This window comes from Vicugna pacos, chromosome 23 (assembly GCF_048564905.1).
Source record: "Vicugna pacos chromosome 23, VicPac4, whole genome shotgun sequence".
NCBI lineage: Eukaryota > Metazoa > Chordata > Mammalia > Artiodactyla > Camelidae > Vicugna > Vicugna pacos.
This window is the reverse complement of record NC_133009.1, coordinates 25,999,383-26,024,465: the sequence shown is the minus strand read 5'-3', so window position 1 is coordinate 26,024,465 and position 25,083 is coordinate 25,999,383. Positions and strand designations below refer to the sequence as shown.

The window sequence follows — 25,083 nt, the reverse complement described above, 5'->3', positions numbered from 1 at the left end:
AATTATTTCATTCTTTTTATGGCTGAAGTAGTATTCCATTGTGTACATATAACACATCTTCTTTATCCAGTCATCTGTCGATGGCCATTTAGATTGTTTCCGTGTCTTGGCTATTGTAAATAGTACTGCTATGAACACTGGGGTGCAGGCATCTTTTCAAATGATAGTTTTCTCCAGATCTATGCCAAGGAGTGGGATCGCTGGAGCATCTGGTAATTCTATTTTTAGTTTTTTAAGGACTTCCCATATTGTTTTCCATATGGCTGCAGCAAATTACACAGACGCTTTAATATACATTTATCCACAATTATGATAATGTTGAAATAAAGAAAACATTAGATATATTATTTTTCCATTTCAAGAATTGCTTTTTTCTTTTCTTTTCTTTTTTTTTTTTTTTTGGCTTACTTGCATCTTTTTCATATGTATTTAAGTGGATGTGGGAGTATCCTGCTGACCATGTTGTATATTAGTTACTTTTCTGGTGCCTTTGCACAAATAAGGAAAAGATGACTTCTCTGGATCATTGCTTGACAAGAGAAAGGCACTTTTATTTAAAAGTCTTTCCTCCAGGCCGGACTGAGCACAGACTTGATTTCTGCTGCCCGTCACTCCCTCTGAGGGGCATTTATAGGTAGTGTTTGAATGTGCAGCTTGTGCTTGTAGCCCTGAAGGTTTGCCCACAGTCAGCTCACAGTTATTCTTTCACCCCAATGTCATCCAAAGAAGTCTCTAAGGAACATTTCTGAACTCCGCCGTGGTGTTTTGGTTGAGATAAAGTTAGAGACATTTCTAGCATTTAATGAGAAAAGACCAGGTATGTTAGATGTCTTGCAATGTTCAGGGAAGTGTCAAACTACAAATGTTTGTTCCACATTCTGCAGAGTAATTTTTTTAACTGGTATAATTACCTGAAGTTTGGCCCTAATTTGTTTATACATATAAATTAAAGAATTTATTTAGCAGTTTTTATATATGTTAAATTTTTCCCAAGATGCAACTACTGTGTAAATCAAGAAGGGACTCTATTTTGTTACTTTACAAAGAATGTCTGAACAATTTGGAAAATGACACCACGAAAAGAAACTCTGGTCATAGGATTCGTGTTTCTAGTACAAAACACTTGTGTCAGTTAGTATAAGTAGTTGTTCCATTCTGATCATATGAATGAATGTATTTCTTTCGGTCTTATTTCAAAACATCAAATATAAAGGAAAGTGACAACAATATCCCGCTGACTACTTTAAATTGAGTCTTATGGTTTTGCCCATAAAGTTGCCATTGTGCCTTCAAATTCTATGTTTTATTTTTCCAAATGAAGCAACAAAATCATTAAGATTAAAGAAACATTGTGCAACAAAACATCCTAATAACACTGTTCAAGATATGCCACATTTCCAAGTAATCTTGTCTCTGGGATGTTTACAAATAGTCTTTTAATCAAAAAAAGAACAAATCTCAGACAGTAGTATAAATGATTGCAAAATGTGGTAATCTAAACAATGCTGGAGAAAAGCTAATCTTATTAGCTGTACAAGAATTTACTAGAATGGTGATGGAAAAGAATAAAAATAACATGATTTTTCTTTTTACTTTTTCATTAAGCAATGTTACTATTTCAAAAAGAACTGATGAGATGGGAAACAGTACTGAGAAATTAGCCATGTAATGAACAGCAACAAGCAAATTTTTGACAAGTGTATGGAAGCATCCTTTATGACAATAAAGATTTTCTGCTCACATACATAAGATTTGAAAGGAAAGAAAAAGTTATAAGAAACTATTGTTGTCAAACTTACAGATAGAGGACAAAAAAAAAGGATGTCAATAGTTGAAATTCTTAAAAACATATTAAACAGAAAAAAAATCTCATTTCCAATATCATTGCTTGTATTATAATTAGACCAACTATGATTTGCTAACAAACAAGTTTTTATACACAACAAGTATCATAATGTTTTTGCAGTCCATCCTATTTTTCATAAAGAATTAGTAGACAAACATCTTGGTGAAACATTTCACAAATCAATAAATATTTTTATCAGTCTTAAAATTAATAAAATTTAGGCGAATCCTTTGAATGACAGATTATTTAGAAATTTGTGGCATGACAAAGATATTAAAAAATTTATCTGACACACTTAGTAATTTTTTCCTACATTTGAGATGGCTCCCAGGGGAAACTGCTTATAAATATTTTGTTCACTATTTCACACTGTTGTAGAGTTATTCATCCAACCAATGAAAAGTTAGACAAATTCAATGCCAAAATTAAGAGACTGAAAAATGATGTATTTATTTTTCAGAGTTATTGACAAAGTTTAATGAGGTGATCCTTGAGATGCAAGGGAATGAGATGAATCATATTAAAGTGAAAAGAATTTTCATAGAAATTATCAAAAAACTAAATTTCTTTTTAATAAACTTTTTCACTGAGCATTTTCTTTGTTCTTCTTTCCAGCTGTTGGATCAGGTTAAAGATAATAATATTGATTTGGAAATATATTACTCTAATATGGCTGAACCCAAAAGATGAGATGTAAAGATCTGAATGAATTTTCAGGAGTGATTGCATGGGATTTATTTATTTGAAACAGAAAAGGGCATGTCAGTCAACATTTGCAGGCAGAGTTACCTGAGAAAGGAAGGACAGGGGACAAAGAATTTAATCAGTTACAGAGTTATGAATTTCAAACCTACATCTTTGGAAATAACCTAAATTACTTACTAGAGCATTTCCAACTCCTTATTTAGTTGGAAAGCGATTCAGAGTTATCACACAGTTACTACAAAGTACAGTTACTATAAATATATTGCAATGGTCACTGCTTAAAAGCATACAGCAAAGATGATGTTAACTGTTTTAACAAATTTAAAGCCCAACATTGTTAAATTAGTGGAGTTACATAAGAAAACATAATTGCATTATGTTTTAAGGATTATTTGTAAAATATTTATTATTATTATTATTATTATTATTGTTATTACTCATATATATAGTAGCTCAATAATAAGAGAACTGTGCTGTAAAAAAGTGTGTATTTGTTTTATTTATTTGGGTTGCCTTTTTTTCTGAGAAATGAAGTATTTTATTGAGACAGTTGTTAGAAAATTAAGATCATATATAGTTTATGTTTTATATGAAATATGTATCATATGGTCTACTCTCAAATAATGTTATATTCACTTTGCAAGTTACATAAGAAGTTTATAGCAGTGTTTCTCCATTTTCCCCTCCAATCTTTGGCAATGTTATTGTCATTTATTTAAACTCTACACTACATTGTTACTTACTCTGCTTTAAACAGTCACCCATATTTGGAGAAATTGGAAAATGAAAAAAAAAGTCTTTAATATTTGCCTGGTATTTGCTATTTCTAGTGCTCTTAATTCCTTCATGTAGAACTCAGATTCTAAGCACTTTCTCCCTTAGACTTAAGAAGATCCTTTAACATTTCTTGTAGAACTTAGAAAACAAAGTCTCTCAGCTTTTGTCTGTGTGAAAATTTCTATTTCATTTTTATTTCTGAAGACCTTTTTGCTGATTTAGCATTCTTGATTAACAAGAGTTTTGTTTTGTTTCAGTATTTCAAAAATGTCATCCCTTGTCTTCTTGGTTTGCACTATTTCTGATAAAGTCAACAGTAATTGTTACCTCTGTTTCCTGATACATAATGTGTCTTTTTTTTCCCCTCTGGCTGCCTTTGACATGTTTCTCTTTCTCATCAGTTTTCAAGAATTGTATTACAATGTGCCCCTTTGTAGTTGTCTTTGTGTTTCTCCTGTTTGGAGTTCATTAGGCTTCTTGGACCTGTGTGTTTATACTTTTCCTCAAGTTGGGAAACTTTCTGAACATCATTTCTTCAAATATTTTCTTTTCCTGGGACCCCAGCTTGCACATTTGTTAGACCTTTTAGATGATCGGGGGTGACTGGGATTCGATTTGATTCGATTCTGAACAGCGTGAATGTTACAAAGTCGATATTCTCCATTTTGTTGTCTTCCTTTGAAAAGTGTTGAATTTCTGTTCCAGCAGCAGCTAAATTGTGTGTGGATTAGCTTGATTCTTTGGAATCTTGTTATTAAGCTTTATTAGGTCACCAAGCCTCGAGTAACCAGTTTGGCCCTCCTCACAGGGCATGGCTTTCCTGGGGCATCTCCTAAATGCTCCAGATGTTTAATGATGTCCTTCCACTCTGACGGATCAGATTCAAACTCTTCTCAGCCTGTAAGTGCTCTAGGATCTGCTCACCTTATTGCTTCCAGGTGCTTGTCTTTCCCTAGTAGTTATTTTTCTCCAGCCTCATGGAGTTCCACCCTCAATTTTGAGGACTTTGATGCAGATTTTCTGGAGATTTCTCCACAATTTTCTTTCCCCTCTGGTTCTCTGCCCTGCAAATTCTAGCTCTCTCAGCCTCCCTGGGCTCTGATCTCAGTCCCAGGCTCAGCAAGACAGCTGTGCTGCATGTAGGCTGTGCCTCCCAGTCCTGTGGTCCAGAACCTGGCTCTGGACCCCAAACCAGAGCTAACAGATGACACACTTTCCTTGTTTTCCATCTCTTGGGAATCACTATCTTACACTGGCTCTTGTTAATTACAGAACACATTTGTTTCTTACACTTTGTACAGATCTATGTTGTTTATGGTGGGAAGGCTATTCCAGTACCAGTCCTTCATCTGTGTCTGGAAGCAAAAGTGAGTTGCCTATTAATTTTGATTTTCCTCTTATACTTCCCCCAGAAACATATCATAAAACAGTTTTCTACAGACTCCGTGTGGATTACTCTTTTTTTTTTTCTTAATCCACCCTCTTCTCCCTACCACCTGCCAAAATATTTGGCCTTCAAAGTCTTAATAAATAGCAGAAACTGAAATTATTGTCTAACAGGTGGCAGGAATTTAAAATAGAAGATATGTTTTCTGTGCTCCCCTGTCACGACTCTGCCCTCAGTCATTCTGCATGAATTCTTTGGATCCTCCCCTTACAAGTGAGATACGGCTCATTTGTCAGACTGTCACACTTCCTCGTGTCTCCATTTTATTGCTTTGCAATTTTCTTTGGCATATGATTCCCAACTTCAATGAAGGCAGTTTCTCTCTTTCCCTTATTATACACGAATGAATCTAGGTCGCTACAACCTATCCAAACACTCATTTTCATTTGAGTGTCACACCTCTGCTGTTTCATGTTCCTGCTTTTTATATGCAGCATGGTTTCTTATCTTCTTGCTTGTTGAGAATCCAAACATAATCATCTAACTACTTCACTGCATCTTCTAAGTAGTCCTGTTCCAGGCGTTTACACAGTGAAATGCATATTGTTCTAAATTGCTTTTCTCTTCATTGTTTTTTTTGAGGGCATTGTGTTTACATGGAGAGACATTAATGTTTTCAAAATTATGTGTGTAGGTAGATGATATCATTTATTACTTTTCTTCCAGCACGGTAAAAACTACATGGCAATATATTGGCAAGAGGGCATTGGGTCCTATAGGGTTGGAGATGACGATTTACTTGGTTAATACAAATTAGTAATTACTTTCCATGTTCAAAGCATTGTCTCATGTGAAATATAAAGGTGAGGTGGGTGGCCTCAAGGAGTTCAATTTTATAAAACAGATACCCCAGAGCTCCATGAAAATAGGACTCACATCTATTTTAGTTGCTACAGTATCTCCTGCTCCTAGAACAGCTATCGACACAGAGAAGATGGATATATGCATCCTGAATTAATGAAGGTAGTCCTTCAAAAAGCCTAATCAAGGGCAATATGTAAAGAATGACCTGATCATGGTATGAATGGGACACTGTAGGGGTTTGGGAGAGGAAAATACCAAACCTGCACTGACCATAACAGGCCTCTTACAGAAAAAGACTTTTCATTCAGACCATGATGCGTAAGCCAGATTGACACACAGGAAGTTGACAAGGGCATTCCAAAGTGAGGGGACCAGCAAATGCAGAATGACATGGAATGTTGGAAGAATGATCAGTAACCAAGTTTGTCTGGGCCTCAGCAGCCAAGTTTAAGTAGAAGAGTAAGGAGAGAAGAGACTTGAAATTTGGGGCAGGTCAGATGGTAGAAGGAACTACACCACAGACAGGAGAAACCGGGCTCATTTATGACACAATGAAAAGAACACCCAAAGAAGTTTACTTTAGCTTCAGTGTGTAAGGAAATTATGATGTCAGGAGACAGGACTTCACCTAGGGGTCCTTCTCCTGATCAAATGTCCACCAAATATGTGAGCGGCAGGAAAAGCTCTTTTTTGAAACCAGTAAACCTCAGAATAACATTATTATTTTTAATATCTTGTACCTGTGATGAAGACACAAAGAGAAATTAGATGGATTTTAAGTCATATATAGGTTTAGGGAAAAAACAGACTGCGTTTGAAATAAGAGAGTAATGTGATGAGATTAAGAGGTCTTCCCGGGAATGTGGGTGTTCTGCCCCTCTTCATTCTTCACAGTGGACAATTTTAATATCATCCTGGGCCCAAGGCACTGGGAGCAATGCAAAGTCACAGTAGTTCAAGCTTCAAGAAAGGTGTCCCCTTTCAATAAGAAACATTTGAAAATAATGATTGACACAAGGAGAATGTCACGTACTGAAGTTGGCCGTTTTTAATCTTTCCTGGATGCTTTATCATTTCTTCTCAGTAACTGAGACTCTGACATCCTATGTATACGTCCCTGAGAGCCATGGATTCATTCAACCTCTAAGACAATGGCTAATAATACTTTATTTATTCTGAAGCCCAGGCAGCAAGATGAAGCCCCTCTCCGCAGACTGCAGCTGAGATGACACAAGGAGGCTGCAGTGTGGATTCAAATCGGCACTGGTCAGAAGGGATGGAGAGCCCTGTAATCTTGTGGTATAACATTCGGTTCTCAGTGAACACCGCAGAGTCCATTATGGGCCCCAGAAATCCCCTGGTTACTTCCACTCCCACACCCTATGAAAATAATTGCTAGTTCATGCCCAAAGATTAAAACAGCCACAGCATGAAACGGCTTCAGTGTTCCTCTTAGCGTACTTATTTGCTTAAGCCTTCTTCCAGAATATCCCATCAGTCAGAATTCCAGGCAGTGCTTAAAATGTGCAAAGTTGCTAAGCTTTCATCTCTGACTATTTTGACTCGGTCCCAGTCTCTTCCTCTAAGTGGGGTGTGCTTTTTATTTTCATTCTTTCTCGTATATATCATACCTTTCTTCCATTTGATGCCTCCTGGTTTAGCTATGGTAACCAGGAATGAGGCCTCTTCCAAACTGAGTAGAGAAGTGGGGGAAAAAAAAGGGTTATTAATGGTTTTTTTCTTAATCTGAAACTGCACAAATAAAATCTTTGAACTCTGAGTGAGCAAGAGGAATAACCAGCATTCTCCAAATGGATGGGGTGATTCGAATTAACTTTAGTAACTGAGATATTCATTCTATCATTCTAATTAATTCTAGTAATTAATTTTAATTCTAATTAATTCTCATGGCCTAACTCTAATGGACCTTTAGTCCTGCATGACAAATGGTGATTATAATAGAGGTACAGTAATAATAGCACGGTAAACCAACACAGGAATGGTATCTCCCTATCTTCCTGTGCTATCCTTTCTTGTCTCTTTTGAAGAGCATAATAAATAGAAATGAGTTTATTTGTTGATGTGAAACTGAAGCAGGAGAGTATGGGATCCAGAAGGTTGAACGATGGTGAATTTGTAAAGAAGGACCTCAATAAAGCATAATGGATCCTGGGAACTCAATTATTTAGCACGACTTCTTCTGTTAAATTATAAATAACAAAAATACCTCATCTTTATCAAGCACTTACTTACTATGTGCCAAGTAAGTGTTTTCATGCATTTTCATTATTTAATACTAATAGTCTTTTTATTACATAGTTCTGTCCAATTTACAGACACAGAGACTAAGCCTGAGAAATGGGAACTTGCCGAAGTGAACTAGTGGGTGATGGGGCTAGGGCTTAAAACTGACTCCTTGTTCTTAAGCCCTTTGTTATTTTACTTTATATATATATACATACATATATATGTATATATATATTATATTACAGTATGATTTTTTCATTTTTTAAAATTTATTTTTTTAAACATTTTTTATTGAGTTATAGTCATTTTACAATGCTGTGTCAAATTCTAGCATACAGCACAATTTTTCAGTTATACATAAACATACATATATTCATTGTCACATTTTTTTTTGCTGTGAGCTACCACAAGATCTTGTATATATTTCCCTGTGCTATACAGTATAATCTTGTTTATCTATCCTGCATATGCCTGTTACAGTATGATTTTTAATTATATCTTTAACATAGCATTTTAAAAGAATCTTACTAATTTTTTCATCATCTATTGAACAGGTAGGACTACACCTAGTAGCGTTAGATACAGTTAAATGACCTAAACAAATTGAGGGAGGTTCATTTTCTGGCATAACGTGAAGTCTGGGGTAACTGGCTGCAGGAGTAGGTTCAGTAGTCGGCAGTGTCATCAAGGACCCAGGCTCTTTCTGTCCATTCATCACCTTTAATGCAGAGGAGCGTCATCTTAGAAGTGTGATAGCCCTCGGGCTCCAAGCATTAGGTCCATATTCAAGCCAGGAAGGAGGGGAAAGCCTGGATCAGCTGGACCATCTATTGCTTTTGTTGGAAAATCAGAAGCTTTCTCAGCAGTCCAAGCAGACTCCTCTTACATTCTGCTGCCCAGATCCGTCACATGGCTACACCTAGCTGCAAAGGAGCCTGCAAAGGCAAGTAATATTTTTAGCAAATTCTGTGGAAGCAGGCAATGGAGAAGGGGATTGGGACTGGGCACTAAGCCAACCAACAGTATCTGCCAGAAGTAAATGTCCAATACGGAGAGTCTTAATCACTTCAAGCTGCTATAACAAAAATACCTGAGTAGTGGGCTTAAACAACAAACACTTATTTCTCACAGTTTTGGAGGCTGGGGTGACCAAGGTCAAGGGTGCTGGCACAGTCAGTTCCTGCTGACAGTCCTCTTCCTGGTTTGCAAATGGATGTCTTCTTGTTATATTCTCACCTAGTGGAAAGAGAAAGATCTTATCTTCTTTTATAAGGACATTAATCCCATCATGAGGGCTCCGCCCCCACAACATAATGTAACCCTAATTACCTTCCAAGAGCCCCTCCTTCAGATATCAGGGATTAAGGTTTCAACATAACATTTTAGGAGGGGGACACGAGCATTCAGTCCACAGCAGAAAAGATTATTTGATCAACATGTTATAGCTTTTATTAACTGGTAATAGAATTCTCATGAAGCATATTTTTAAGAGGCAAAGTCTTGTGGAAAACATAGTTTTCAGAGTGATAACGGTCCTGAGAAATACCTGCTTGCGAGTGCATGTCTGAGGCACACAGAGAGTTAAGTGTGCACAGTCGGTACCTCCATACTCTTGACAAGGATGGAGAGCAGATGAGGAAGCAATTCAGGTTAACATGCAAATAACCAGAAGGTCTGTATGACACAAACAATGAAATAGTGGCAAGCAAAATGCAGACTTCAGGGAAAGGAGAAATTATTTTTCCCTAGGGAAAAAGTTTTGCAACAGAAAGGAGTTATTTGCCTATTTGGTAGAGAGTGGAAAGAGAATTTTCAAATAAATGGCTCTCTAATGGTAAAACTTCAACTAGGATGGCAAGTATGCGCAAGAGGTAATGCTCCTAAACTGCTGGTGGGAATGTAGTTTGGTGCAGCCATTACGGAAAAGAGTATGGAGAGTCGTTGAAAAACTAAAAGTAAACTTACCATATGATCCAGCATTCCCACTCCTGGGCATATATCCAGAGGGAACTCTAATTTGAAAAGATACATACACCCCAATGTTCATAGCAGCACTATGTACAATAGCCAAGACATGGAAGCAATCTAAGTGTCCATTGACAGATGACTGGATAAAGAAGTTGTGGTATATTTATACAATGAAATACTACTCAGCTATAAAAAACAATAAAACAATGCCATTTGCAGCAACATGGATGAAACTAGAGATCGTCATTCTAAGTGAAGCAAGCCAGAAAGAGAAAGAAAAATACCATATGGTATCACTTATATGGAATCTAAAAAAATAAAACAAATGAACTTATTTACAAAAGCATAGAAAATAAACTTGAGGTTACCAAGAGGGGAAGGGGTGGTGGAGGGATAAATTGGGAGTCCCAGATTTGCAGATACTCTATATAAAAATAGATAAACAGCAAAGTCCTACTGCACAGCCCAGGGAAGTATATTCAATATATTGTAATAGCCTATAATGAAAAGGAATATAAAAAGGAATATTTATATGTATATAACTGAATCACTGTGCTGTACACCAGGAATTAACACAACATTGTAAACCAACTATACTTCAATATGAAAAAATAAAATTAAAAAGAGGTAAAAATGCCCAGTATAAGTAAAAACACCAAAAACTGCTGGATGAATCAGAATCTGCCTGACAGTGTTTAAGCAGCGTGGCATCGTCCGCCACTGACTGGCGCACTGGATTTCCTGTGTGACAACATGAGTGTGACCATTTTTGATCACCTCTGATGTTTCGATATCCCCATTTGGGCACCTCTGGGATTTTCCTCTTTCTTAATTGTTTCATCAACTTGAGATTCTAGGGTGCTTGGGGACAGAAAATAGTTTGGAGTGTTAAAAGAAACACATAACATTTTAATTGTGCTTGGAGACAGAGAGACTCAATGAGGGAGGCTAATTAAGAAACAAATAAACGAGGAGTTCTGCTTTGCCTCACATCATATCACTATGGTTCAGAATGAACTGCCAAGCTTTATTATGAGTCAGAGAAATGGTCAGAGTCGCTGCCTTATTGAACAAGACTAAGGGCTGTATGTAACATATAAAGCAAAGAGTGGAAGCAACTAGTATACTATTATAATTACTACCTTTTATTGTACATTTACTTGGGTCATCATAAAAAACACTAATTACATACAGGGCAGACATCATGTGCTCCAGCATTATCGGTGAATACATTATTACATTTTTTATTTAATCTTCGCATTCAACAAACGAGATGGATATTCTTATTACCCTCATTTATTAAATGAAGAAATAAGAAGAGGGGATTCAGGTGTCACACGCACAGTGATATATTCCTCTCTGGGTACAACAGCCACTAAGTGACACATCTTGTTTTGAAGCATGACGTATTAGCCACACACACTCCCAGCCCTGTTTGTAACCATCGTGTACACTTTGACATTTCTGTAACCCAAAGAAAAGACAAAAGAACTTTGAATTCAAGAAAAGACTGGCAGATTCCAGGTCTAGAGAGGGTTGTCTTGGAAACAGCAAGTAAATGTAAACACGTTTGACATGGAATATTAAAAAGCACATAGAAACTATCCCATGATTGGATGCATTTATTAATACAATTAGCAACACTATATGTGAATGCTTGTTTCCATAGCAGCATAATTAATGATGCTAAATGTGCGGGGCTGGCAAGCTTTTCCTACAAAGGTGATATAGTAACTATGCTCAGCTTTGTGGGTCACAGTTTGTCACAATTTCTCAACTCTGCTGTCATAGTTCAAAAGCAGTCACAGACATGAATGAATGAATTTGTTTCCAACAAAACTGTATTTACAAAAATGGGCAGTGGTGGACTGGGACTATTGTCCATAGTTTGCACATCTTGGTGTCAGAGGGATAAAATCATTCCATTTCACTGAGGAACTTCTAAAGGAGTGGTACAATTGCAAGCAAGGAAAAACAACAGATATATTTGGAATTAAGCAATACTTGAATCTCATGTTTATAAAGGGAAGAAGGCAACATGATTTTTGTTTATACTTTCAATTGTATTAAATGATGAGTAAGAGGAAATGGACTTATGTTAAATGATAAAATAATTCAGTAATTCATAAGGAAGACTTCCTTAGCTGTCAGGTTGACTAAACATTGGACAATACTTCAGAGGCAATATTAGCACAAAAAATAATGTTTACAAGAACTGGAATAAGACTCAATATCAATCAATCTACACATACTTAATGCTGCAAGTCCTGTTGGAGAAACACAAAGATTTTTTAAAAAGTAAAACAGAAGAAATGAATATTAGAGAATTAAATATATTTAGTTTATGAGCACTTATGTGACTAGTTATTAAAATTATTTATTTGGTGAAGTGGAAAACACTTCTGTAGTTAAGAGTGCCTAAATTACTTCTATAATTAAAAGTCTGTAAGGCAGCCCTCTTGAGAGATAGCAAAGGAGAAAACAGATCCACCTTAACACATTTAGACTTTTTAATCATCTGAAATCATGGAACGGATCCATATAACCTCTTGAAATTAGTTATAGCTCTAATAACGCCACAGTTTTATAAAGCAAGCACCAAAATGACTACATATAGACATACACACAGACATATGCATATACATAGATACTGTGTGCGCATACACAATTTATATATAAATGTTATATGTATGTGTACATTACTTATTCCCTATTCTGTCTAGTATATATATTATACATAACACAATATGTATATGACATATTTGCTACATATTATATATAGTATGCAAAATATAAATCTACATGTGTATAGTGTACACATAGTATATGCAGTGGATATATACACATATATTGCATTCTGCACATATAGAAAACAGGCTAATAAGTGATGTACAGGTTACCAACACTTCCACATCATTTATCTCATTGGATCTTCACATCAACAGATGATACCAAAAAAGGCAAAGTAACTTAAAAAAAGATAATAGTGAATAGATTTTAAGAAGACCAATTTAACTTTGCCTGCACGTAATAATTGGATGGTTTGAAGCTTCCGTCCACTTCTTCCCCCAGAGATGACACAGAAGGAGGAAAATGGACTCGCATCAAGTTATGCTCCAAATCATCTATCTTCTATAAAATGCAGGAAAACCCTTGAGTTGGTAAACATGACTTTTGTAAGCATGCCTAAAACATATTCAATATTTGGTGGCAAGGGATTTCCATTAAGCTTTCATGGGAGTCAATAAATCAACAGAAACCACTTACTGAAACATTTTCATGGGTCCTGTGGAATTCTAAGCAAATATCAGGTTTAAGAATGAAAAGTCAGTTATATTTTCAACATAATCTAACGTTCAAAGAAGTGTAAAAGATGCTTAAGTGTTAATATTTTATGTTTCCCTGCTCTCAGCAGTAATTGCAGCCCATTAAAAAGAATGCTAAGCCATGGCTGTTAGCACTGGCACGGGCCCAAGGAAACACTGAACCTTCACAGAAGGGGGTTAATTGCTACACGAAGAGGTAATTTATTAAGGAACAGTGAAGCCCTGTGTGCTCCCCAACGTGAGGCTGAACGGTACGATCCTACGTGAATATTACATTTGATAATCGAGGCCTTTTCTGTGCTAGACTCCAGAATGAGCTAAGCTAAACTACGGAGCGGTGGAGGGGAGACAGGGAGAAAGGAAAATAAAAGATCCAACGCCATTTTTCTGCCATAAACTTGTCCTTGGTGCCCTTCAGTCTGTCGCCCCCACCACCGGGAAAGTTGGCTGCTTCATAAATTCTTGGTGGCTGATGAGAAAGGCTCATATGACCATCAAGTGGAGGGGCGGCTTCTACCATTCTTTATTTGTCCCAACCTGGTGCTTCGGTCCTCTTCTGAGCGTTAAACTTAATTTTCACCATTTGTCACAAGTGGTGTTGTCAGGACTTTATCACACTGAACTAGCCCTTCATTTTGATCACAGTTTAGACCAACATCATGTAGCTCATTACACGTAATATGAGAAAACAATGGCCCCCAGCATCCCTTGCTTACGGTCTCCCTATTGGCAGAGATTCATCTCAGTCCTACGGGCTCCTGGTTGTGTCCCGTGCTTATGATTTTTGTCATGAAGCAAGAGTCCAAAAGCAATTGGGAAGACAAGGTGTCTCTGAGGAATCATTTTACCTAAAGTGATGATGGTATTCTTGGCTGTACTGACAACAAATTCTGAAGCCTCGGAGTACAAGAGAAAGAATTAGTTTTACCTCCTTGCCTCTCTTTTTAAAATCTCCAAAGGCAAATTGACATTGAAGAAAAAAATCCTTTGAAAAACAGGGGAAAGGCGAAACAGTGGTTTCTCTAAAATGCATCACTGATGTGTTCCAGCTTTTTCCACTTTGTAGCTTGGTCTTTTAGCCATCCCTGGTCAAACCCTCAATAAATGAGTGTTTATGGAGTACTCATTTTGCTCCTGGCACTGGGCTGAGAGAGATGCTTTAGCAGAATACAAAAGGCATAGAGCACATGGCCCTACCCTTACAGAGTGTTCAATATCGTAGGAAAGATTAACAAAAAAAGAATTAATGTGGAACAGAGAACAAGTTTATAGTAACTACATTGGGAATGATAGCAGAGAAATACCAGCAGATTCTGATGAGTCTTTATGAGTTAAGTCCTTTGTTGAACTTCTCTCCTGCTTCACTTTTTCTCCTCTTCTGCCACTTTTTCTGTCACTCAATAGCCTCTTCTGTTTTCTCATCTCCAGATGCTCAAAGCCATTATCTAGACCTTTCACTGTCCACTTAACACCATCCAAACATGAAGGGCTCTTTGATCAAAATTATATCTTACACTTGTGCTATTCCCTCTAAAAAACACTCTCATTTCTTCAATACCAATCAGCTAGGTATTTGGGGGAAAAAATACTAATTAAACCAGGTTACACTCAAGCATCCTTGACCTTCATCTTCTGCTTCTCCTTCAAGTTCGGATAGTCTGGATGTGAAACATTTTATCCAATTCTGAGGCTATACCCAGACCGTGCATTAGATGACTGGGACGCTAAGTCTAAACCAAGGGAGAGAACGAGAGGTTTCTTTCTCAGTTTCAGAGGACTGTCCATCCCACCATCCCCTTTTCATGTACCAGCAAGTTCCAAGACTGTTCTTGACCCTTTTCTATTTAGAGTTTGACATGCAGACTGCTGTACTTGATATTTCATCAAGGAGAAAGAGAGAATCTCTCCTTTTAAAGAGCAAAAGGAGCAGGGTGCCCCAAGTCAAGTGAACATAAAGCTAGTTCTGCTTTCCAGCGCCCAGAGGGGATGCACCTGTCCATTGCGACCCCCCTCCCCTGAAGACTGAAGGCAGATGGGATTCCCATTGCAGAGTAAGAAGGAGGTTGGATCCTCCAGGGTGCAGATACATGCGACTTTCTAGGATCTTCGAGTTACTTTCTGTTCTCCCCTCTTTCCTCTCTCTGTTTGGAACTCCACATTCTCACCCTGGCTATAGGCAATTAATACTAAAGATGGTAATGTATATTTATATCTAAAAAATGAGTTTTAAAAATGGTTTTTAAGTTTTACCAGTCAGTTTTTTTTTTTTCATTCTTTTCACCTCACAGATACTTCCTAAATCAAACCAATACATCACACGATTAGAGCAGCCTCTATTCTGGGTAATTTGTCACTTGTTCCTCATCCTAGGTAGATCTGAAAGTCATTAAAGATAACTATTAAGTTCACAAAATGAAATCAAACATACACACACATGAACACAAATCCAAGAAGTTAGTCCTTTCCTTTTACTTTTCTTTTCAAAGAAAGCTTGTCTGAATTAGACCTTATTTCCCGCAAGTACTCCACTGAGGAGTGTTTTATCTTTTTAATCTTGAAGTTTATCTTGGAATTTATCTAGAAGGAATTCTTTTGGTCATCAAGGTCAACACCCCTTTTCTTTCTCCTTGTTTTCCATTTTCTTTCTAAGGAATTGGAAGAAGATGCAGGCAGATGAGCAGTTAAGTAATCCCAGCTCTGTGCATGTCACTTGGACCAGAGCCAGGCACATGTAAAGGTCTTCACTTGCCAAAAACACACCAGGGACCTCTTAAGCAATCAAGAATTGCTACATGTGTGCAAGAGCTAACATCTTGAACACAATGGAAATCTGTAATTCAGTTATCTTCTGTTTCTCATACAATTGCCCTCTGAGCATCCCAACATGATGGAGCGTGGAAATCCAAACTAGAAACTACTGAAGGCTCCCCTTGCATGAGGACGGGCAACAACGGGGTCACTCCTTCCAGTTCACAAATGAGCATAACGAGGAGGAATGGAGACTTGGCTCTCCCCTCAATGAGCCCTGGGGAGACAGGAAGGAAGGGAAAGGGAAACAATAACAAGGAAAAAAGCTAAACAAAGGATAGACTAAAATCAGGAAGAAGAGTTAGAGTAATGAAAACAAAGTAAAGAGAAGCTTATCCAAGTGTTAATTCCCATTGCTCTTAGAGTTCCCTTGGCAGGGCACTGATAGCATTCTTGGGAACTGGTCCTCAAAAAAGGGGAAATTTCTCTGCATGAGATAAAAAGGACTTAATTTTTGCTGCTGGACATAATTTCTACTTAAAAGGAGATTCACCACCTTTAGTCTTCCTCATATGCAAGTATTCTACTTCTGAAAATGGGATCCTAAAATACACAAGACATTATTCACTACCTGCATATGGTATGAGAATTGGAAAAAAATAATCCCCCGGCATTTTTACCCACATTTATTGTAGTGGGCCAGGTCATTTTCCATAAAAATGAATAACTCCCAGCAGGAAAAAAAATGCATAGAATGTGCTGATCTTGAACACAGAGTATTTATATAATATATTTTATCACCCATAGACATTACAGAGCTAGGTTTTTCTCCTGGGATGTACTGTTAATATTTCAACCTCTGCATATGCCAAGTGGAAACAAAGATTGTTTGAAAAGGTAAATACTGTGCTGTCATTCTTCCCCGCACAATACAAATGCAGTATATTTAACTAGAGTTGCTAAGAAAACTACCGGTTTTTTGCAAGAAGTGGCAACTTTATGCAAATGACTTAATCCAATTAAATCCTTTCAAGGGCTACATGTTACTCAGGGTTCTTTTGATTGCAAGTGACAGAAACCTAACTCAAACTTAGAGGGAATTTGTTGGTTGATTCTGAAACATCTCAAGTTATCAAATGAAGGGCTAAATAGCCAGTTCGTCAGAAGGACAAGGATGCTGTTAGCTCTCAAAAACAAATGAACTGAAGTTTCAAAACAGCTAGGACTTCATGTCCCTTAGTTTTCCTTTTCTCTGAATGTTGGCTTCTTTCTCTTTTAGTTCAGATTTTTTCCACGGTGCAGGAAACCACGACCCTTGGTCAGTCCTAGGCTTCATACTCCACAGATTTAACCACAGAAAAAGTTTTAGCCTTTTCCTTATTCCCAGTTTAAAATTCCAGGTGAAGAATTCTGAGTGGCTTGACTGTATCAGGTGCTCATCCTGAAGCCAAAGAGTCACCCTCATATCAGCTACTAGGATACGCTCTTCCCTTGTGCTTGGCATGCCATTTCCACACGTTTCAATCCACTCAGGTAGAGTGAGTGACCTTCTTCCTTTCAGTTCAGCCCCAAGAGCAGCATCATGGTAAGGAATCCAGGATGCCCAAGGTTGTGTGTGGGAGTCCTGGATGGGCTACCTGTGAACTGAGACCTTGAGAAAAATCACCTACCTCTTTGAGTTTGAGTTTCCTGCTCTATAAAATGGGAAAAGACACACTTTCTCCAAAAAAAAAAAAAAAAAAAAAAAAAAAAGCAGACTGATGCAACAACATGGGTGAGTCTTCATTTAGTCAGAACTCAAGAAACCACAAGCAAAAGAGAGCATAGTATGTCATACCAATTTTTTAAGTTTCGGAAATTCTGGAAAAGGCAAACCTGTCTTATAGTGATACAGACTCAATCAGTCATTGGAGGTGTGTTGAATGAAAAAAGGAGCGAGGGTAAAAAGCAACCTTCCAGCTAAAAGATGAATGGTGTCTGAGGATCTAGTATACAACACGGTGACTAGAGTTGAAAGCATTGTATTGTATAATCAAAACTTGCTGAGAGTGGAACTTTAATGTTCTCACACACGCACACAAAAGGATAAATATGTGAGGTGATGGAGGTGTTAATTAATTACATGGCTGGGACTGGGAGCAGGCCAGAAGCCTAGCAGGAGGGGTCCAAAGCCAGGGTATAAAGTGTGTGGCGCCCTCTGCAGGGCCACCAGGGTCTCCAGTGGCCAACTCGGCCAGGTCTCTCCCATCAGCTTGGTTCCTCTGAGCCACATGTATCCTTCACTTCTCTCTTTTCTCCTAATGAAAGCTTACTGAGTCTATGACAAATCCCTCTAGGATCAACTGAATCATAAAAGGATTTTAAAGACGGACAGTGGCTTCCTGTGTCACCTCTCCAAGAGACATCTGCATTTGAATACTCAGAGCAGAAGCAAAAGACCCCAGAGGCACGAAGCTCTAACGGAATCAGGCAGAGGCATGAGAGAGATGCTTCGGGGCTGAAGTCTCGTCCCAGCATCCTTCGTGTCATCGGATGTATGCAGTTTCTATGTGCATATCAAATAAATTTGTCTTCTTCAAAAACTCCACTCATCTTCTCCTAGAAACTTTTTTTTTTTTAATGTTTGGTGAGTGAATATCAAGAGACATATCAGAAGAGAGCCCTTGATTCCTTGTGGAAGCAAGCCGCTGAAACTCCCTCATTTGTTTTTGTCAGAGGACTCAACTGCAGAACTTTGGGTTCTGGGAATTGATCAAGACCAAGGGTTTGAGGGGGAAATGAGGTCAAGGTCACTGCAACGCCACATGGCTGGGGTTCAGCTGTTAGTGTGTGGGTTCGCTTTAACGATGTGGAGCAGACTCATAAAAAAGAGCACACTATATTCTGCAAAATGAATGAAGCCCAGGACTGGGAGACTCTTGGGTGGAGTGTGTTAACCCTCTCCTGAGCCAGAAATGGGACCTCTGAGGTTTCTCGTGGAAATTAACAATATTTGTGGAATCGAAAATAGAGAAGTGGCCAAATCTTCGAAGCTGAATGAGAATGACTCATTTGGGTAAGGTACTTTGCAGGCTGTCCAAACATTACTCAGTCACTGTCAGGACTAGAAATGTCCTTAGGTGGGCTCTGAAGAAAGCGCTTTGGTTCCAAATCCTGGTGACCACAGAGAAATGAACTTCTCTGCATCTTTGCTCCTCTGTTTTAAATAGAAGGAATAAATCTACCTCAGGTATTGTGAGAAAAGAGCCGGCTCTGGAGTGTTTTGAAAACGGTGTGTCATACAGTAAACGTTCAGTAAGTGTTCCTCACTATTATATAAGCATTGTCAACTCTTGATCACACTTGTTACGCATCAGAATCGCACAGACATCCCCAATGGTGATGACCGCACAGATGTCTACCTATCGTTGGAATGAATCATCTGCCCACATTTAATTCCTGCAGCAGCAGGTTTAGTTTTCCAATTTTGTTGCCCAGGCTTGGCAGCCTCCAAGCACAGCCAGCCCTCAGTGAGGGGGACAGCCCAACACGCTCTCTGATGGGAAGAAGGTGGGCCCACCCCTCAGGCCTCTTCCAAATGGAAGATATTGTGGTTTGGGGAATACAAGTTTCAGGTGAGTAATCCGCAATGTGCCGTGCATCTCCAATGGCGAACGAGGCACCGACTCACGCTGAGACAGCCTTTCCTCCGGGGCTTCCCGCGCCGCGCAGCAGCACTTTCCCTCCTAGTCCAGCTAACTGTCTTTCTCTCCTGAGCACCTGGTATTCGTTCCAGGACCAGGCAGCTGTGTTTCATCACCAGGTGACCCAATTGTTCTTTTATCTGAGTCAAAGTCCAGAGACCATTCTGGACGGTCAGCCAGGAGTGTGTATATTTTTATGGCAGGATATAAAGTAAGCAAACACCATGATAAATAAAATAGAAACTGGCAAGCTGAAGCAGCAAAAGCACCACAGGGGGCCCCAGGCAGAGTGTTAAAAAATAAAACTTAACCCTTGAGAATACTCATCAAAAACTTATGATACAGGCATAATTCATTCATTCACTCTGAAAATGACCTGGGTATTTTCAGCAAGGACTCAAAAGCAGAGCTCAGCATCACTGATAGAGTTTCTGAGAATAGCTTTCTCAAACAGTGACAAGTGCTCTCTGATCTTCCAGATTTGTGGGAAGAAGAGAAGAATTGATTTCTATCAATTCAAAGATAGAGGAAAACAGCATTGACGGTTGTGAATAAACAACTAGTCCAATTTTTTTAAATGCAAGGCAGCTGAAAAACTCTGACTTATCCTTTCAGCAATGAAAGCATTTTGAAGTTTTTATTGAGAAGTGTCTGCACCCAGCCCTCTCTACATGTAGAGCATGCAGTGGGAAACCACCCCCCGTTCCTATGGTTTAAAATCTGGTGAAAATGATATGTAACACACAGATAATCAGACAAATACACGGTCCAGGTTCAGACAGTGCAATGAATAAAACTGAAACAGGGTAAAAGGTAGAGATAATGGGATCCGAGGGCGTTGTAGCGAGGGGCTAGGACAGACAGAATGGTCTGGGTCCCTCCTTTCTCAAGCACCAGTGTTGAGTTGACTGAAGTCCCTTTGTGTGACACTGATGGAGTCAGATCCAGTGCCTCCTCCTCAGATTTGTAACTCTTTCTGACCTTTGGCCAAAGGTAGAGAAATAAGAAATGGCAATATGTATAACTGAATCACTATGCTGCACACCAGAAATTAACACTATTGTAAACCAACTATACTTCAATACAAATAAAAAATTTGAAAAAACCCAAGAGCTTCTTCTCCCCTTTCTAAAAAAAAAAAAAAAAGATTAACATATTGGCTTTCCTGAAATCCAGCGCTAACAGACTTTTTGAAGTTTCTTCCAGCCCTGTAGCAAACTCCCCTGTATCTATTTATCTTCGGAAGCTGAGATTCACTTGTCCCCAAGCAGCTTGAAAACTAGTCAGAGGGAAACAGTGACAATGCTTGAAAGGGTTTGCTATTCCTCGATTTGCAGAGTCAGTATAAATAGACTGTTTTAAAAGGTGAACTAAAAAAAACCCCCAAAGGTGGAAAAATAGAGAAGCTAAAAATAAGTGACTAAAAGAGAAAAGTTCCTGTAATTTTAGGTTTAAAATATGAGGTTGAGTAATCAAGGAAAGTATTTTTACTGCCTTGTCAATATTTTTCCTGGAAGCTCAAGTAAATAGACCTTCTTCAGATCTGCAGTGTGCGTGCCTAATGGTCTTAGGTGTCTCTGACCACAGAATAACTTTATCCCAAAGAAACAGAGCAAGCAGGAACTCTGAGGTTTTAGCATTCCCCACAAATAAGCAAATATATGGATGTATATAAAAAAGGTTCAGTGCCATAGGACCGATGATTTGGATCTATTTGAGAAGTGTTTCCCCTCCGGTGGAATCTTTCATATGAACCTTTCCACCCATTGAAAGATAGCTCTGCTTTCCAAGGGTGATCTCCACCATATTTTCTGCATCATTTGTACTCTCTTCCAGTTTACTGTTGAATGCCCAGCAGCCGTGCAGAAAACATAAGAGAGGTCGTCCCTCTTCTAAGTTGAGTCCTCGTTCATTTCTCCTGCTGGTGAAAACCCACTGGCTTTTCATCTCCTTTCATCACCTGAATCTGTAGCCAGGAGAAGCAGGGGGTCACAATGTTGAACAGAGTTTAAAAGGGGGGAAAATTATCCTAAGAGCCTTCGAGCACACGTTGCTCCCCAGTTCTATCTGTCCCTGCGTTTTATGAGGCATTTGCCCAAAGCCCTGCTGTTCAGGCAAGGGGAACAGCACGTGGCTTTGTTGGCAGCCAGGAGCTCTGTCTCTAAATGGGGCAGGCATCCACTGGCTGATTCATTAAGTTACTCTGATCCTAGGGTTTTACCCAAATCTATCACTTGAATAACTGGCACCTCTCAACTCATGGAACCTTGATTATTTGTTGCTGGGTAGAAAGTAGGTGCTGGGAATTGTCAGGGGAAGAAAACAAATAACATATCAGATGCCCATACATCACCTTGAAGGCCATGGATACAGTGTGTGCTTTCCAGTCAGACATGACTAATAGGTCTTCAATCTGGACTTGGCTAGTGTGCAGCCTGCAGGGTTAACAGAGACGAAGGCTCACTCTCTCTTCCAAAAAGGTCTGATGTGAACCAATATCTCCATTTGTCTGATGGCTCCTGGCTGAAAAGATTTGAAAGCTCACTTGGAGACTGGATTTTTAAAATTGGTAGATTGGTAAAATTCATAATTTTCCCCCAGAAGGAAAAAATAATGTTGCTTTTTGAGATTATTTGGCAACTTCTGACTTCATCAACACGCCAAAACTTCCAGTTAATTCAGTCAAAAAAAAACCAGTCAGACCAGTCATTTTCAGGCAAATAAAAGCAAATACTTCTTCAAATAGCAAGTATTTCCAAGACATTGTGTGGGTTGAAAATATCAAATGCTCTAAGAAAACATTAGATAAATCTACAGTTAATCAACCTAATATAGTTTTTCATGGAAAAACTAGCAAGCATATCCTAAAAACATCCATAACCAGACTAAAATCAAAAAGGACAGCAACTACATTTTTATACAAAGTGGCCCAAAAAGTCAAAATACAAAGATAAACGGGAATTTCTTGATGTTCTTGAATTTGAAATACTGTGGGCAGGAATCAATGAATAAGTAAATAAATAATCAGCTGAGAATTTTTCTGTCATGTTGATGAGCCTTGTTTTTATTGTTCACAGGACATATTTGAGATGACTGCACTGTAGACCAGTTCGTCCTCACCATTTGACACATCTTTGACATTTCTTCCTCCAGAAAAGCAGTAAACAGTAAGCAGACAAGCAAGAACTTTTTTTCCCACAGTGTCTTGAGTCTGGTCCTGTTTATCTTTCTATAACAATGGAAACAGATGTATTCCTGTTGCTTGCAGCTTCCCAGATGCATTACTCTAAAATTCCATCTGCTGTTCAGAGATGTTGCTAGTTTTTAAAGTAGTGAGGGCTTTGCCAAGTTAATTACTTGACTCAAGACATTGCAATTTCTGCATGCAAAGCCCACACTGCAGTAGTTGGGGTCCTGTTGTAGTGTGTGATGATCATAAACCCTCAGCAAAGGAGACGTCCAAGTGGAACTTAGAGTTCCTGGAAGAACTGTTTGACAAGAGTAAAGCAGGTGTGGTGCTCAGTCAGTGATGAATAAAATTGCTTTAATCCTGCCATCAGCTTGGGTCAGAATTGATTCCAAGGCCCTGTGCAATAGTCAATGTCAGACTGTGATCGAGTATCCTTGGTTATGGGAGAAAACAGAGTTTGAACCTGGATATAAAGGAGGCAAAACCTGACAGAGTCACACTTCAATTATTACAGAAGTCTGGTTTTAAAAGAGCGTATTTCCTTTTCTCTCAATTATAGTATTCCTTCACTAAACATGCTTGTTTCTTCCACTAACTTTAGCCTTTATCAAAAAGGTACATATATTTTTCTTTATAATTCTCTGTACCAATACACTGAGCAACATAAACTGTAAAACGATGTTCAATTTGAAGCTGTGTAAAACTCAACACTTACAACAACAGTAAAATATACACTTTTTTTTCAGTTGCACACAGAGCATTTAGCAAAATTGACTCAATTTTGGGGCCATAAAACTAACATTAACAAATTTAAAATAATAGAAATCATACAAAGTATGTTCTTCGATTATAAAAGAATTAAACTAGACATCAATAACAGAAAAATACTTGAAAAATTCCCTAAATATTTTGAAATGAAAACACACGCTTCTAAATAACCCATGATTCAGATAGGAGGTCTGGAGGAAATTTTAAAACACTTTAACCTGAAAAATAATTAGACTACGATGTAACAACACCTGCTGGATGCAGAGAAGGCTGTGATTACAATTTGCCTACATCAAGAATGAAAGGTGAGATGTCACTCCTGACCCCATAGACAAAACAATAATGAAATACTACAAACAATTCTATGCCCCCAAATTCAACAGTTTAGATGAAACTGACTTATTCCTTAAGAGACACAAACTACAAAAATTTATTTGAGAAGAAATAAGTAACAAGAAATATCTATTACAGAAATTGAGTTTATAGTTAAAAACCTTTATACAAAGAAAATTCCAAGCTTGGATGACTTCACCAGGTAATTCTATCAAACATTTAAGGAAGAAATAATACAAATTCTAAATAATCTCTACTGGAAAATAGAAGGGGAAGAAACACTTCCCAACTCATTGAATGAGCCTATTATTACCCTAATATCAAAACCAACAAAACACTACCAAAAAATGCTACAAGTCAATATTCTTCATTAACATAGATACACCTCTCAACACAAAATTGACAAATAAAATCCAGCAATATATAAAAAGTTTACTGTATCGTGATTAAATGGTGTTTATCGTAGGATTACAAACTGATTCAAAATTTAAAAAATTCAACCCATGTAATTCACTATATTCACAGACTAAAGAAGAAAAAATGATATGACCATTCAACATATGTAAAAAAGTTTTTGACAAAATTCTACACATTGATGATTTTTAAATCTCAGCAGTCTAGGACTGTGAGAGAATGTCCTTCACTTCATAAAGGGCAGCCGTTACAAAACAAAACAAAAAAGAAAACAAAACAAAACCAAAAACTCTGCAGGTAACATCTATATGCTTCTCCCTAAGATCAAGAACAAGGCAAAGATATTCCTTTTCACTGATTCTACACAGCATTACATTAGATGTCCTAATCAGTGCAATAAAATCAATGCAATACAAAGAGATAAGGTGTATACAGATTGGAAAAGAGAAAAATAAAACTGTTTCTACTCAGACAAGATGATTTTCCACACAGAGAATTCTAAAGAATCTACAAAAAGATAAGAGAACTAATAAGTGAGTTTACCAAAGTTGCAGGAAACAAGGTCAATACACAAAAATCAGTTATATTTCTATAAATTAACAGTAAAGAGTAGAAGTTCAAAAAACATACCACTTATAATAGCACTAAAAATACAAAATTCTTAGGTATACATCTATTTGAAAATGTGCAAGATCTCTCTGTTAAAAAGTACAAATCACTGATCAAGGAAATCAAACAAGATCTAAATAAATGGAGAGATATAACTTGTTCATAAATGGGAAGAGTCAATATCGCTAAGATATTACTGCTCCTCAAATCAATCTATA

The 25,083-nt window shown here is 37.8% G+C and overlaps 1 long non-coding RNA gene across 1 annotated transcript in view; it reads right to left on the bottom strand.

The window, feature by feature from the left end:
* Positions 1-8,258: 8,258 nt before the first annotated feature.
* LOC116285255 (uncharacterized) overlaps positions 8,259-25,083 on the bottom strand; it is a 38,017-nt gene continuing 21,192 nt past the window's right edge. The window contains exons 2-3 of the long non-coding RNA XR_012063339.1: positions 8,956-9,062; positions 8,259-8,761 (exon numbers count right to left, since the gene is read on the bottom strand). This is a non-coding gene — a long non-coding RNA (uncharacterized lncRNA). The remainder of the gene's footprint in view (positions 8,762-8,955; positions 9,063-25,083) is intronic.